Here is a 13,092-nt window from a genome sequence, read left to right as displayed (position 1 = left end):
TTTAGTTGTAAATCAGTTTAGGCCCATTGGAGGCAGATTTGTTCCTGCGACCACTAATACATGTTGAAAGCAACCTGTCCTTTTCAAACGTCTCCTACAGTTTTTTGTGCAATGTTTGCCTGCACTTTTTAAAGTCCATACAAGAATTCAAGTCGTTTTACTGTCGTCACCAGATGTAAGTAACTTACTGTTCTTGGTAACGTAAGGGGATCCGTGCAAGTCACATTTGGCTGGGTGGCTACTCCCACTGTGGCAGATGTGGAAGCTGAGACAGTCCCTCCAGTCCGGTGGCTGCAGAGACTGCTCAGAGGAGCGCAGCAGACAGAGCCTGCCCCCCTCATGGCACAAAATTGGCTGGTTTCCACCTAGCTTGTGCCCCAGTGAAGGGAGTCAGAGAGCAGGTGTTTTCGGGGCAGACATAAAAGATCTATCGATCATGTGGTCCACAGGTTTGATTGCGAGTGGGATAGAATTGGTGTTTATTCCTGAGGTTGCCCAAATAAATGCCATTGTGTTATGTTATAATAACACATGCTATTTAAACACCCTGAAACTATTGTGTTTGTTAAAAAAATGGTGAATACGACTAGAACATTGAAAAAAGTAAACTTAGTGTTAAGAGGGACGACAGAATTGAAGGATTTTGTACTCTGAACTGCTTTTCTTTTTCTTAATTTTCCTCTGTTTTCTTTCTTCTTTTCTCTTGTTTTATAAAGTGATGATATATGTGATTTAATACCTACTGCTATTTTAATTTTGTGAAAAGTCGAGTTCTTTCACTAAAATACAAGAAATAAATAAATAAAGCAAAGTACCAAGGTGTCCCCTGTCGCCAGATTTGATGGCGCTCCTACGCCCCCGATGGCTAGGTTGTTCATTGAGTCCCTTTACATTTTCGTTAGGAGTTACTGTGTTGCAGACTACAGTATATAAAAACGAAGAGTCCACTGTTTTCCCTATCTGATTCTTCCATGCAAAGTTCCACTAGTGAGTCCATTGATTAATTATTTTGTGTTTTAATATGAACATATACTTCTTAAGTCCTTGCATGAGTCCCCAGAATCCAGTCTAGTTGACATTGAATTTAGGAGTACAGTGTGGAGTTTGACCTCTGCGCTTATATTGTCATAAAGATTGATAAATGAGGTAAGTACCAAATTAAGTGCTGAGATGGATGATTGACCCAGATTCTCTATTTTGATTAGTCCAATGACTCCAGATCACAATTTAAAATGTCCAGATTGAGCCGAGGGCAATAGATTTGATGAAGAGGATAAGTGCTCTGTAAAAATAGAAGGAGTGTCAGATAATGAACCAAGCGTGGTTAGATTATTTCTATGATAATCAGGTTGACAGAAGGAGGAATTAGTTAATACCCCTTCTAGGTTTTATGTGTTAGGAGTATTGGATGCGTGTGGCTCCAAATTAGGGGCAGCATCTATGTCCGTAGTTTTGAACATGCAAGCCTACTCAAGGCAAGAGTGCAAGAAGGAGTCAATTATCGCTTTGCTTTTGCAAGAAAAAAAGCCTGTGATTTCATTACCACCATTGGAAGTTGAAGGCATGACAAACCCACTAATTTCCTGACATGGATCCACTTATTTCCTAACATGGGTGGGTCCCGACGGTGGAGAGGCCGAATCTTGTCGTTCCTCCTCAGAAGACAGGGGTAACTCAGCTGGCCTTTGGACTTCCATCAGCGAGGAACTAATTGAAAGGGCTGACTTACTAAGTAAATCGTACAATCATAATATTTAGACAGGGAATGCAGCACTAAGGTGATGTATCTGTCCACAGGTCTTACCTTGCTTTAAACTGCAATGTTGCGGCACTCACTGGCACGCCTTAGCATTCCACACATGGACGCTCTGTATCAGGATAGAAGCTCAGACCGTGCTCCAGACACTAGGCTGTGATCTGTTTAACCATATATATAAAATCTTTCAAGCTAGCCACTGTCCCACTAACTGCCAACAACTGCATTTGCAGTGCGCTTCACACGTTCTTCCCTCTGGGTGGGATTCTTTAAAGGCCGCTTCTGCCCACTCCGTGCCAGCCTCCAATCAATGATGCAGGTAAGACAGAAATGGCAAAGTTCCAAGAGCAATAAGCTATGCTTCCACACTCCTCCATTGCTGCCAGCAACCGCAAAGGTATGTCACTCATTAAAATACTTGGGTTTCTTGAGCCGTTACTACAAAAGAGAGATTTTATGGTAAACATGTGGGGAACTGTGATCACCCCATGGCTCTTATGTTAGTTTCGAGTGGTTAAAGGAAGATTTAGGGAGAGAGATGAGAAGGTGGTTGGTGGGCACAAAGGTTCATCTCCAAAGGTTTGTTTTATGAGATTACATAAAAGGAGGACGACAACTATGAACCTTTGCCCAATTATTTCATCAAAAGCAATCCAAACATGACCAGCTACATAAAGTCTTAGCTGCCATTTTAATTCCTAAATCTTTTTTAACCAGGTCCCATATTCTCACCAGATCACTAAAAAAATGAAGGCATACAAAGGTGTAAAACTTCTATCTCCTTGTACTTCGTCCAGCAAATATCGCGTAGAATATCAGCAAACATCCTGTAATAAAGGCCTCTTTGAAATATTGGCACAAAGTGTTGAGATTGATTCACAACGCTTTGGCTTAGCTTGGGAGCAGTTGTTCTGTCATAAGGAAAGAGGCAGTACAGGTTTTGACGAGAACAGGATTGACAAGATATCCATATTATGGACGAAGATACTATTCCATGCCCCTTTTCAGAAGTCAGGGCAGCGCTGGGTCTAACTCCTGCAGAGTGGTTGGAATTGTAAAAGGTTTATTGAGAAGTGTAAGGAAGGTATGGTATCAACAGTAAGACAGGCACAGGTGACCACAGTTCAAGGGTGTTTATTGAACTTTTCAACCAATACCTGGCACTTCTTGCCCACTGCATTGCCACACTCTGCCCCAACTTCCAGTGCTATGCGGATGACACTCAGCTCATTTTCAGGCTACCCTCAGCCACCTCGTCTTCTCTCATCTCTGACTGTCCGCCATCCAGGAGTGGTGTGCCGCCAGTGATCTCTGCCTGAATGCCAGCAAGACTGAGATTCTCCTCATCGGCACACCCACACCCTCCTTTCCTGTCACTCTCTGGTCGGCCTATCTTGGCCCTCTCCCTGCTCCCACCTGTGAGACTAAAAACCTCAGGGTCATCTTCGACTCCACACTCTCCTTCTCTCCTCACATCTCTGATGTCTCTAAGAAGTCCCACTACCAGCATTAACTCCTCACAGGTATTCTTCCTTTCCTATCCTTCCGCCAGAAGCTCACTGTCTCCAGTGCTCTGGTTCTCTCTAGGCTGGACTATTGCAACAGTCTCTTTCTAAATCTGCCTGCTTCCACTCTACGACCTCTGCAACTCATCCAGAACTGGACTGTGAGACTTGTCCTTGGCCTCAAGCCCAGGGATCGTAACTCTCCAGGACTGAAATCTCTGCATTGGCTCCCAGTGGCTGCGAGGATTAAGTTCAAATCCCTCTGCATCGTCCATAAGGCCTTCTGGGGCCAGGAGCCTCAATACCTTCAACTCGCTCTTCCTAAATATCTTCCTTCTCGAGCTCTTCGCTCATCCACCTCCAACTCCCTCAGGGTCAGTCGCTTCTCCAAGCAACGAGTTGATGGTAGATCACTTTCTTCGCCCGGGGCCTCCCTCAGGAACAGTCTCCTTGCCCCCTGAAACTTGAGGAGAACCATCTACGGAGCCGGATGCACCTCAAAACCTTTCTCTTTGCTTCTGCTTTTTCTCCTCCTCTCCCCTGCTGATTTCCTGGCTTATACTGAAACTGCACTGGTTTACCTGGCCACCCTCTGATCTTGGGCCCAGGTCCCCCCCCCGCCAGTCGCACACCTGCACTGCCCTCCTGGAAACCCCCGCGCTTGGGGACTGTTCTCTGTATCCCTACAGTCCTACCACAAGCACTTGACACCTTAAGACTGCACTTACCCTTCTCCCTTGCCAACTGCTGGCTGTACTTTATTTGTTATTTATTCTATTATCCCATGTATTGCACTGTCCCATTTCCCTCCCCCCTGCACTTTCCCCTTCCCCCTTCCCATGCACTTGCGCCTAGTAGGATCGTTGTCTGTCTTCCCTGTTCCCCCTCCCTTGCCTCGTCGCACCTTGAAACACTTGTGTATAGGCGCTTTATAAATGCCATATCATAACTTTCACAAGGGGTGATTAACGCCTATCTAAACCTAAATTGACAGATGGGAACAAGCTACGACCATCAAATAATAATAATACAGTCCTAGTGGAGTCTTATCAAAATAAAAGGGCCTGCACTAAAAAGAAAATATTGCCAATCTTTACCGCTAATATAAAAATAATGTAGGGTAATGTTCATGAAAAAGAAAGAAGTGTTTACAAAATGATATGTCAGGATGTTTGGGCCATTGGCCTGCCTTCCCCACGTTTTTCAGTGCGGGACAAGGTGGTTCACTTGAGCAAAGCACACACTCTGGCTTCTTCGACACGAGGATACAGTTCGATTTCCAGCAACAGTGCCTTCTGTACCCCAGTCTCTTTTCTCATAAAAGTCTCTTTCATAGTGTCTGATGTACAAAAAATAAGATACACTGTTCTTTTCATCTTAAAATTATTTAACTCACGGACTCCACCCTGGATCCCGCTCAGCCGGACTCAGATGCCTGTTGTTTTACGATTGTTACTGCTGATCGCCATCTTCCGGGCTCAGATCCCTGATATTACAAAGTTCAGAAAATATTTGTTTTCTCGGGTGACTCACAGTTCTCCCCGGATCCCCCTCAGCCGGGCTCAGATCCTTCCCCTTTTTCAATTGGTCTCCCTCAGCTGGGCTTGGACCAATTGTAGTTAACCTTGGTTTATCAAACACTTTCGAATGTACACCGGATTTAGCTTGACCCGTTGCAGGACCACTTCGATACAAACGTCCGTTTTACAATACAGTTGCCATTTAGTTGGATACCTAATAGAGACCTTCGAATGAGCACCCACATGGTGCCGGACCACTCTGTATACAGTATTTCACTAGGCCTCCCAAAAGTTAATTCACTCCTTTGGTTTCCAATTATATTCGCGTCGCTCATCACATGTGTTTCACACACTGTCCTCTTTGGATTTCTTCATCCAATGTTGCCGCTTGAAACCTTGATTCAAATGCAAGCTGGTTTGGTATCAGTCTCTCCGACTCACCGGCTGTGCTATCTTTACTGGTGCTGCTTTGTTGTAGGAGGCAAGGACAGTACTACGGTGGCAATCACTCCTTGCTGCCTTGTTTATCGCCGCGGGAGAGCCCCAGATACCTTCGATGCACAGTGTAGGTTTGTGCAGCTTTAGTTCCCAGTCTTAGGCTTTTTACTTTCCAAGGTTTGTGAAAGTAACGGTCTTTAAGAGTCAAGGGCACTTCCTTCCTTGCAGCCTTCTTTAGTCTCGCCTTCTTTCTCCTTGTATTAAACTGCCATCTTGGAACTGCTCTTTCTTCCTGTGCTTTTCCTCGCTCTGAGTGTGCTTTCGTGCTCCGCCTTTTATCCATGTAGGGAAGTGTGAACGAAGTCAGGTGTTTGTAATGATCAGTAATTGCCTGACCTGGCCTGACCATGGTATTGAGACATGTCAGGTATGGAACTCGGGTGTTAGTCTGTTGCGCTCACAGTGACTTGTCCATGAGAAAATTTTCATGTCGGGAAAGGGGTGGGGATTGAGATCCTGGATATCCTACTTAGTAGGATGGGGAAAAGGTGTGACAGGGAAGGGCATACAGTGTCTCACCGTCCTGTGCCCCACTTCTACTCCCTGAATACCCCTCATCCAGGTGATCCTCCTGCACTGGTCCTCTCCCAGGAACTGGATCCAAGGGCGATGGATGTGTCCTGGCCACCTGTACGACAGATCCCTGGGGTCTACCGGGTTAGACACCTTCAGGTTGCTCAAAGAAGCACCCTCAACCTAGATATTTCCTTCCTTCCCCACTTAAGATGTGACACAACAAATGTTTATCAGATTATTTTCTTTAGCTCTATCTCAGACACATATAATGCCCCTTGGGTCCCTCTCCCTGAGTGAACAATGAGCCAAGAACCAGACCAGTGTATGGGAAATATAAAGGTATTTATTTAAATAAAGGTACGACAAATTAGCATGAAAATGTCAAGCACCACTTTATCCATGGCACAACACAATAAACTGCTCTCGGCATAAATAAATCACAAAAGTGAGTTCAAAAGAACACAATCACAATTCTTCACTTTCTGCAAATTTAACTTCAAGAAATAATTACACTGATCAATAATAAAAGCAATTATCATGTAGTGGTGTGTGATTTTGATTTTCCTGCTGGCTTAAAAGGCTACCAGTAGGATTTCAAGATCGATACAAATACATATGGCAATTATGATTTCGCCAAACTTTTGGTTTAAAATAAACACAGGGTGATTAAGCAGTTTGTTTTTCAGACCCCTTTCTCCTTTGGTCTGTGTTGGGGAAGTCAGACAGAATATTTGGAATAATTTGGGGAATTTTACATTTCAGACGCCCCCTCCACTCAAGGGCTTGTATTGGGGAAGCTGGATTAAAAGGTTGGACTGATTTAAGAACAAAGACACCCCTCTTCCTTAAAGAAGTCGGGGTCAGCAGGACAACAAGGATTACCCAATTAATGTATAGGCTATAGTTTTCAGCACAAACTGGGAAGAGAACTTTGTTAATTTCGAATTTTAACAAAATTCACCCCGTAGTGTTCTGCCAAATGAGGAATTAATTACATTAATATTTTAGTTAAATAGGCTAAGGATTTACACAGTTTTGCACACCACCCCCTATTCCACGCCCGCTATAAAGGGAAAGGATTCAAGGCAAGCATAGTCGCCCACCTTTTGGTTTCCGAGGGCTCAGTTTTACTTACATAAAAAGCCTCTGTTTAAAGTTCAGGAAAGCCAGCTGCGTCTCAGGACACTCTGGAAAGATAGGGCAGGGTTCTGGTCACTCCACTCACAAAGATGGCCTTCCACACTCCACCAAAGGATCGAGTCAGCTTTGAGGTCTTCCTAGAAATAGACAGCTCGACCCAGATGCCCCCTCAGCAATCTACTTTGGTGTTTCCTTACAGCTGTCAGATGGTAACTTTCAGCTGCCCTCTCTGTCTCTCCGTCTGTCTCTGTGTCTGTGTATGTCTGTCCCTCCTCCTAGTGCAGTCCCCCATAAATAGCAGCAATGACACACCAATTTTACAATCTTGGGGAAAAACCCTGCAATAATTCCCAGAACTAGGATTGGACAGTTACCCTTCTCTCTAATTCCCAAACCCAGCCTCCAAGTCAGGATTGGTTTAGGGGGCTGGAGCACCATATGCCAATTCCCATTTGTAATCGCCATTTGTTCTCCTTTCAAATTTTTGGCAAAAACAAGTTCTGTATCACAACCTCATAATTTTACTAGCAACTGCCATAATATACATATTTTCTGATTCAGCTAATCATGGGAAATTAGATAAGCCGACGACCAGGTCTGTACATGTAGCACGGCCATGTGGCACCTTTCTGCTGTTTCTATAAAAAGCATAATAGTTATGAATATGTAATTTATTACCCACATCCCTCATTTTATTCTCCACCCGCTCACCAATTCTCACATTTGGAACATGTTCCGAACAGCCAGAAACTTAGTTTAACTGGCCATTACAGTTCCCTGAGTCGCAGGTGGAGGAATTTTATATCTCCAAAATCGCCTGAAAATTACCTACAAAATGGTACATAGCTGAAGAAAATCTGCCTTCTGGTTACTGAGAAAAAGGCCTACATGATAATAGTCCTTTAAAATTAATTGTGAATCTTCATGTGGGACAAATGGCCGTTCTCCTTCCGGCCATTTGTTTTTACTGGGTCAGCCTGTACCCAGAGTTTTCTTTTATCAGTCATTTTGTGTTGGAAGCTTGCTCTTTGAAGTTCTTGCCCCCATTTTCACACATATTGGTCATGTTCCAGCCAGGGGGAACTTCTCCTGCAGTCAATTCCTTCAGAGCCAGTGGGTCTGGAGAACACTGAATTTCGACACCTTTAGCAAGCACTTTATTGCAGTTGGTAATTAGATGAGAGATGTGTCAGGAACTCAAGGTGGCAACAGTAAAGACAAACACAAGTGATCATGGTTCAAGGTTGTTTATTAAACTGTATGCAGGTTGGAAAAATGCCTAATCTAAACCTAAATCTAAGATGGGAGCAAGCGTCGACCATCAAATGAAAATAAAGCAGTCCTAATTCCGTTGTGTCAAATAAAAAGGGCCTAAACCTATTGCCAAACCTTACAGCTAATACAAAAAGGGTGTGGGATGGTTTTCAAGAAAAGAAAGAAGTGCTCTCAAATAATATGTCAGGATCCAGTAGCTTGGGTCTGTCTTCCCCAGGTTTTGAGCAGGGGGTAAAGTGGAATTCTGGAGCACAGTACACTCTAAAGCTTTCCCCAGCATGAGACGACAGTTCCACTTGCAGCTATCAGGCCCGTTGATGGCCAAGTCTCGTTTCACTTGAAAGTCTCTTGCATTTGAGCACCTGACATTTTCAATAACAAAACAAAAATGTTCCTTCTACAAAATGGTTTTACTTAGGGAGAGGATTCTTCACCCTCTGGCTCCCCCTCTTCCGAGCACTGACACTCTTTACTTTCAGCCTCCCTCCTCCGTGTTCACTATGGATAGCTCTTCTCTTTGGCAGGATTCACTTCCCTTGGTTTCTCAATGTCTTTTCAAACAGTTCATAGTGGACATCCCTCGGCCTGGTTCACATATGTCAACACACTGTTTCTTGGGACTTTAGACTTTGCCCCTCTTAACTGGCATCCCTCCTTCGGGTTCACTCTTGCTGTTTCTGTACTTTCAATGCTGCGGGATTCACGTCCCTTACTTTCACACAGTTTGTAGATCAAAGTGTTTTAATTGTAAAGGTATTTTACTAAACCTCCTGTGTGACAACTTTGACCTCTTTTGGTGACTATCCTATGGCCTTCTGGTACCTATAGTTTTGCTCAGATGGGGATCGACCAGTCTCTTGAGTTAGCACCCACATGGTGCCGTTTCCCTCTGCAGCTGGTGTCTCTTCAACACCTTTCACAGTTCATTGAACTTTGCTCAAACTTGCCATTTTGCGATCCTCATTCAACACAGCCCGGTACTTATTGGCTCTCCCCTCGACTCACCGGCTGTGATGAACCGCTTGACCCTCTGCTTCACTGGGGTCAAGGCCGGTTTCACAGTCGCGGGAGCTTCCCTCGCCCCTCCTTATCAGCGTAGGGTTGCCCCGTGTACCGTTGACATCTGCTGCATGATACCTGAGCTATTGTTCGCTGTTTTAGGCTCTCTCTCGAAGGGTCAGCGGGCCTGAGATGAAAAGGGCATAGTCACTTCTCTCCTCGCCACCCTCTCGATTCCTGACGCTTTTCTCCTTTTCTTGAACTGCTGCGCCTGGTTAGCTGTCTCCTCGTGCTGTCTGCAGTGCTCGTACGGTGCTCTCTTACTCCACCTTTTATCCCTGTGGGGAAGGGAAAGGGCCGTCAGATGTGTGTGATTCTGATCAATTGCCTGTCTTTGCCTCTGACAATTGTATTGGGACATGTCAGGTAAACGGCTCTGGTATTAGTCCGTTCTCTTGTGTGTCGTGCGAAACTGTTTGTGTTGGAAAAGGGGGCACGGGCAGGGGTTTAGAATGTCCTATGTGGTAGGATCGAGAAAAGGTGTTGAAAGAAGGGGGTATGGCATCTCACCCATCAGTGTCCCACTCCCACTCCCTGAGGAGCCCCCATCCAGGTGATCCTCTCTCACTGGTCCACCACCAGATACTGGATCCAATAGCGATGGCTGTGTCCTGGCCACCTGGATGACAGATCCAGAGATGTCATTTAGGCATCGCCAGGGGTCTCCCTTGCTACCCCTAAAATATATATATAAATATATATATTTTTTTTTAATGCAAGCTCCTGGGCTGTGGCCAGCACCATGTGGCTCTTTGCTTCTGGAGTGGCTTGCTTTCTTGTTAAGGCCTCTTAAATAAAAATAATAAAAAATAAAAAAAAATAGGGGATACACAAGTCTAACACTTTCACCAGTGACCTCCAATAAGAAAGAATAGGATTACCAAATAATGTGTCTTTCTGGAATTTTATACAAAAACTGCTAGACTAATTAAAGGTTTATTTCAGGCACACTTCAGGGTGTGAGTCACTGATTTAGTCTGTTCTTAACTACTTCAACTCAGCCTTTCAGCCTTCTGAGGTCGATAAATGAGTACCAACACAGGTTGGGTGATATTGTATGTATATTTTTTCTATGTAAAAGCACTTAAGCGTAAGTGTTATATAATAACACATCATTATCATTTGGTCATGGATGTCTGCTTGCATTCACAGTAATTTGGTAATATGAGCCTATACTCACTGATCTTAATGCGATCCATTCTTGTATGAAATGTATATCACATTATAGTGATATCGTGACCATGTCTTTTGTAGTGTACTTAGGAACAATGCTATGTAATACCACTTCCTGTTTTGTCAAGGGTTGAAAGGTTGTGTTCCATCACTTCCTGCGATATCACTTTTGGGTAGTGTCAAATGACATCACTTCCTGTGATGTCACCAGAGGTCAAAGGTCATATGGTGTCGCTTCCGCTACCCCTGGCATTTTATTGAAATGATGTCCCTACACACAGCCCCGGGGACTAGCCAGGGAGACACCTTCAGGTTTCTCACAGATCTAACATCCAGCCTGGCAGTGGGAGATTTCCTTGTGAAGTATCCCACAGCCAGCTAAAGGGTGAAAACAAAGTGGCTTTTCAAAGGCCACTGGTGTTTTGTATTTGAAACTTAATATACATTGCTTTTTGTCAACCCGCACATCATGTCTTTTCCCTAGCATTTTTCTGTTAGCAGCGCTACATTTTCACATTTAAACTGATTTTACTTGTACACACCTATGAAACAAGGAGCACTGCAAAATGTGCTATACTACAAGCATTGCTTTACTGCTTAAGATTGTGGTGGGGGGCGTTCAGCAGGGCAGAGCGGATTAAAAAGCGAAATCCTTGTAAAGTCATAATTGACTTGATGCTCGTATTTCAAAGAAGAGAGAGGCAGCAGGAGACCGGATGGGAGAGAAGAAGTGAAGGGGGTGGGGAGGGCAGGGAAGGGAGGGCGTGGATGCCTATGCCCGTGCAAGCACACGGGGAACACAGCCTTGGTAATTACACGGACGTGGTTGAGGCCATGGGTTGTTCAGACGGTATACCTTTCTCTCTCACTCTACCACACACACACTCACTCTACTCCCTTTCTGTCTATCACACTCCCCTCTCCCTCTCTTTCTCTCACACGCACTCCATTTCTCCCTCAACCACTAATCCCTCTCTACACATCCATTCTATCTTCCTCTCCCACACCCTCTGTTTCTACCACACCCCCTCTCTCTACAATTCTTTCTCTACAATATTCCCCTATCCCTACAACCCTCTCCCTCTCCCTTTTACATTTCCCCTCTCTCTCTACCGCACATCCCTCTCTCTACCACTTTCCCTCTACCACATCTCTTCTCTCTGCCACATTTCCTTTCTCTACCACACTCCTCCTCCATACCACTCTTTCTACTACACTCCCTTTCTCTAACACCCCCTCTACTTCTGCAACACTCCCTGTCTCACCAACACATTCCCTCTCTTTCTACGAATCTATTGCACCCCAACCCTCTCTACCGCACTCCCACTCTCTTCCACATTCCCCGTTCACATACCCTCTCCCATACGTATCTCTCTATCGTGCACCCTGTCTCCATCACACTTCCGCTCCACTCCCTTTCACTACCACTCCCTCTCTCTACCACACCCCTCTCTCTCTACTGTACCCATTCTCTCTGTACCACTCTCCTCTCACTGTACCAGACGACCCCTCTCACTGTACCACATGCCCTGTCTCACTACCACACTCCATCTCTACCACACTACCTCTCTCTCTACCACATTACTCTCTCCATCTACCACACGCCCTCTATCCCTCTCCCACAATTCATCTCACTCTCTCTAATATACCCTGTCCTCCCTACTACACCCCCCTCTATCTACCACACTCCCTCTCCCACTTTCGCTCTGCCACACTCCCTCTCTCACAACATTCCCTCTTCCTACCAGTCTTTCTCTCTGCCACACCCCCTCTGTCATCACCACCTTTACTCTCTCCATACTACACTCCCACTCTTTACTACACTTCCCTCTCTCCCTAACACACTCATCTCTCTACCACTTGCTACCACATTCCCTCTCCCTACCACTTTTATCTCTACCCCACCCCTCTCTTTCTATCATACCCCCTCACTGTCTCTACATTGCTGCCTCTCTCACTACCACTCCTTTTCTCTAGCTACCACACTACCACACTGCTTCTTAAATAAAAGAATACCCTAAGAGGAGAGAACAAGGATTACCATAAAATAACACATGGATTACATAATAAAGACATTGGAATCATCTACAATCGCAAGCTTGTTCAGCATGTTGGTTTCGGGGGTGGTGAGGGAGAGAAGAGAGAAAGAAGGGAAGATGGAACTACAGTTGCATATCTATAAGTTACATCTTCTAAATTTAACAACTGTACCTTTTCCAATATGGCGCCGAGGAACCCACATAGGGCCAATATCAAGACATGTAGAACACCCCCCCCCCTCACCCCAATCAGGCTAGCACAAAGAGCTCCGTTGCCAATAGCTATACCCAGATATTTAACTCTATCTTCCCTTAGAGCAGAGCACCCCATTGCCAGAGGTTTAAGGGGTTCTCTCAGGTTACTGTTGACACAAAGTCTACAGGTCTTGTCCCCTGACCCAATCATCCAACCACTCACTCTCTCTTCTGCAGTCTTTCTGCACATTAGCCCACGCTCCAGCATATTCACCAGGGTCAATGCTAAGCTTCCAAAATGGTTCCTACAGTCAGATGGCTATGATTATCTCAGTTGGTAATGGGCATTTGTGTCAGAAATTCAGTCATTCATATTGTGTTACACGTGCCATAGTTTTTACTTATTTGTTCAGGCT

Source organism: Ambystoma mexicanum, chromosome 8 (genome assembly GCF_040938575.1).
Source record: "Ambystoma mexicanum isolate Mex_15411 chromosome 8, UKY_AmexF1_1, whole genome shotgun sequence".
Classification (NCBI taxonomy): Eukaryota; Metazoa; Chordata; class Amphibia; order Caudata; family Ambystomatidae; genus Ambystoma; species Ambystoma mexicanum.
Note: the sequence above shows the minus strand (reverse complement) of the source record.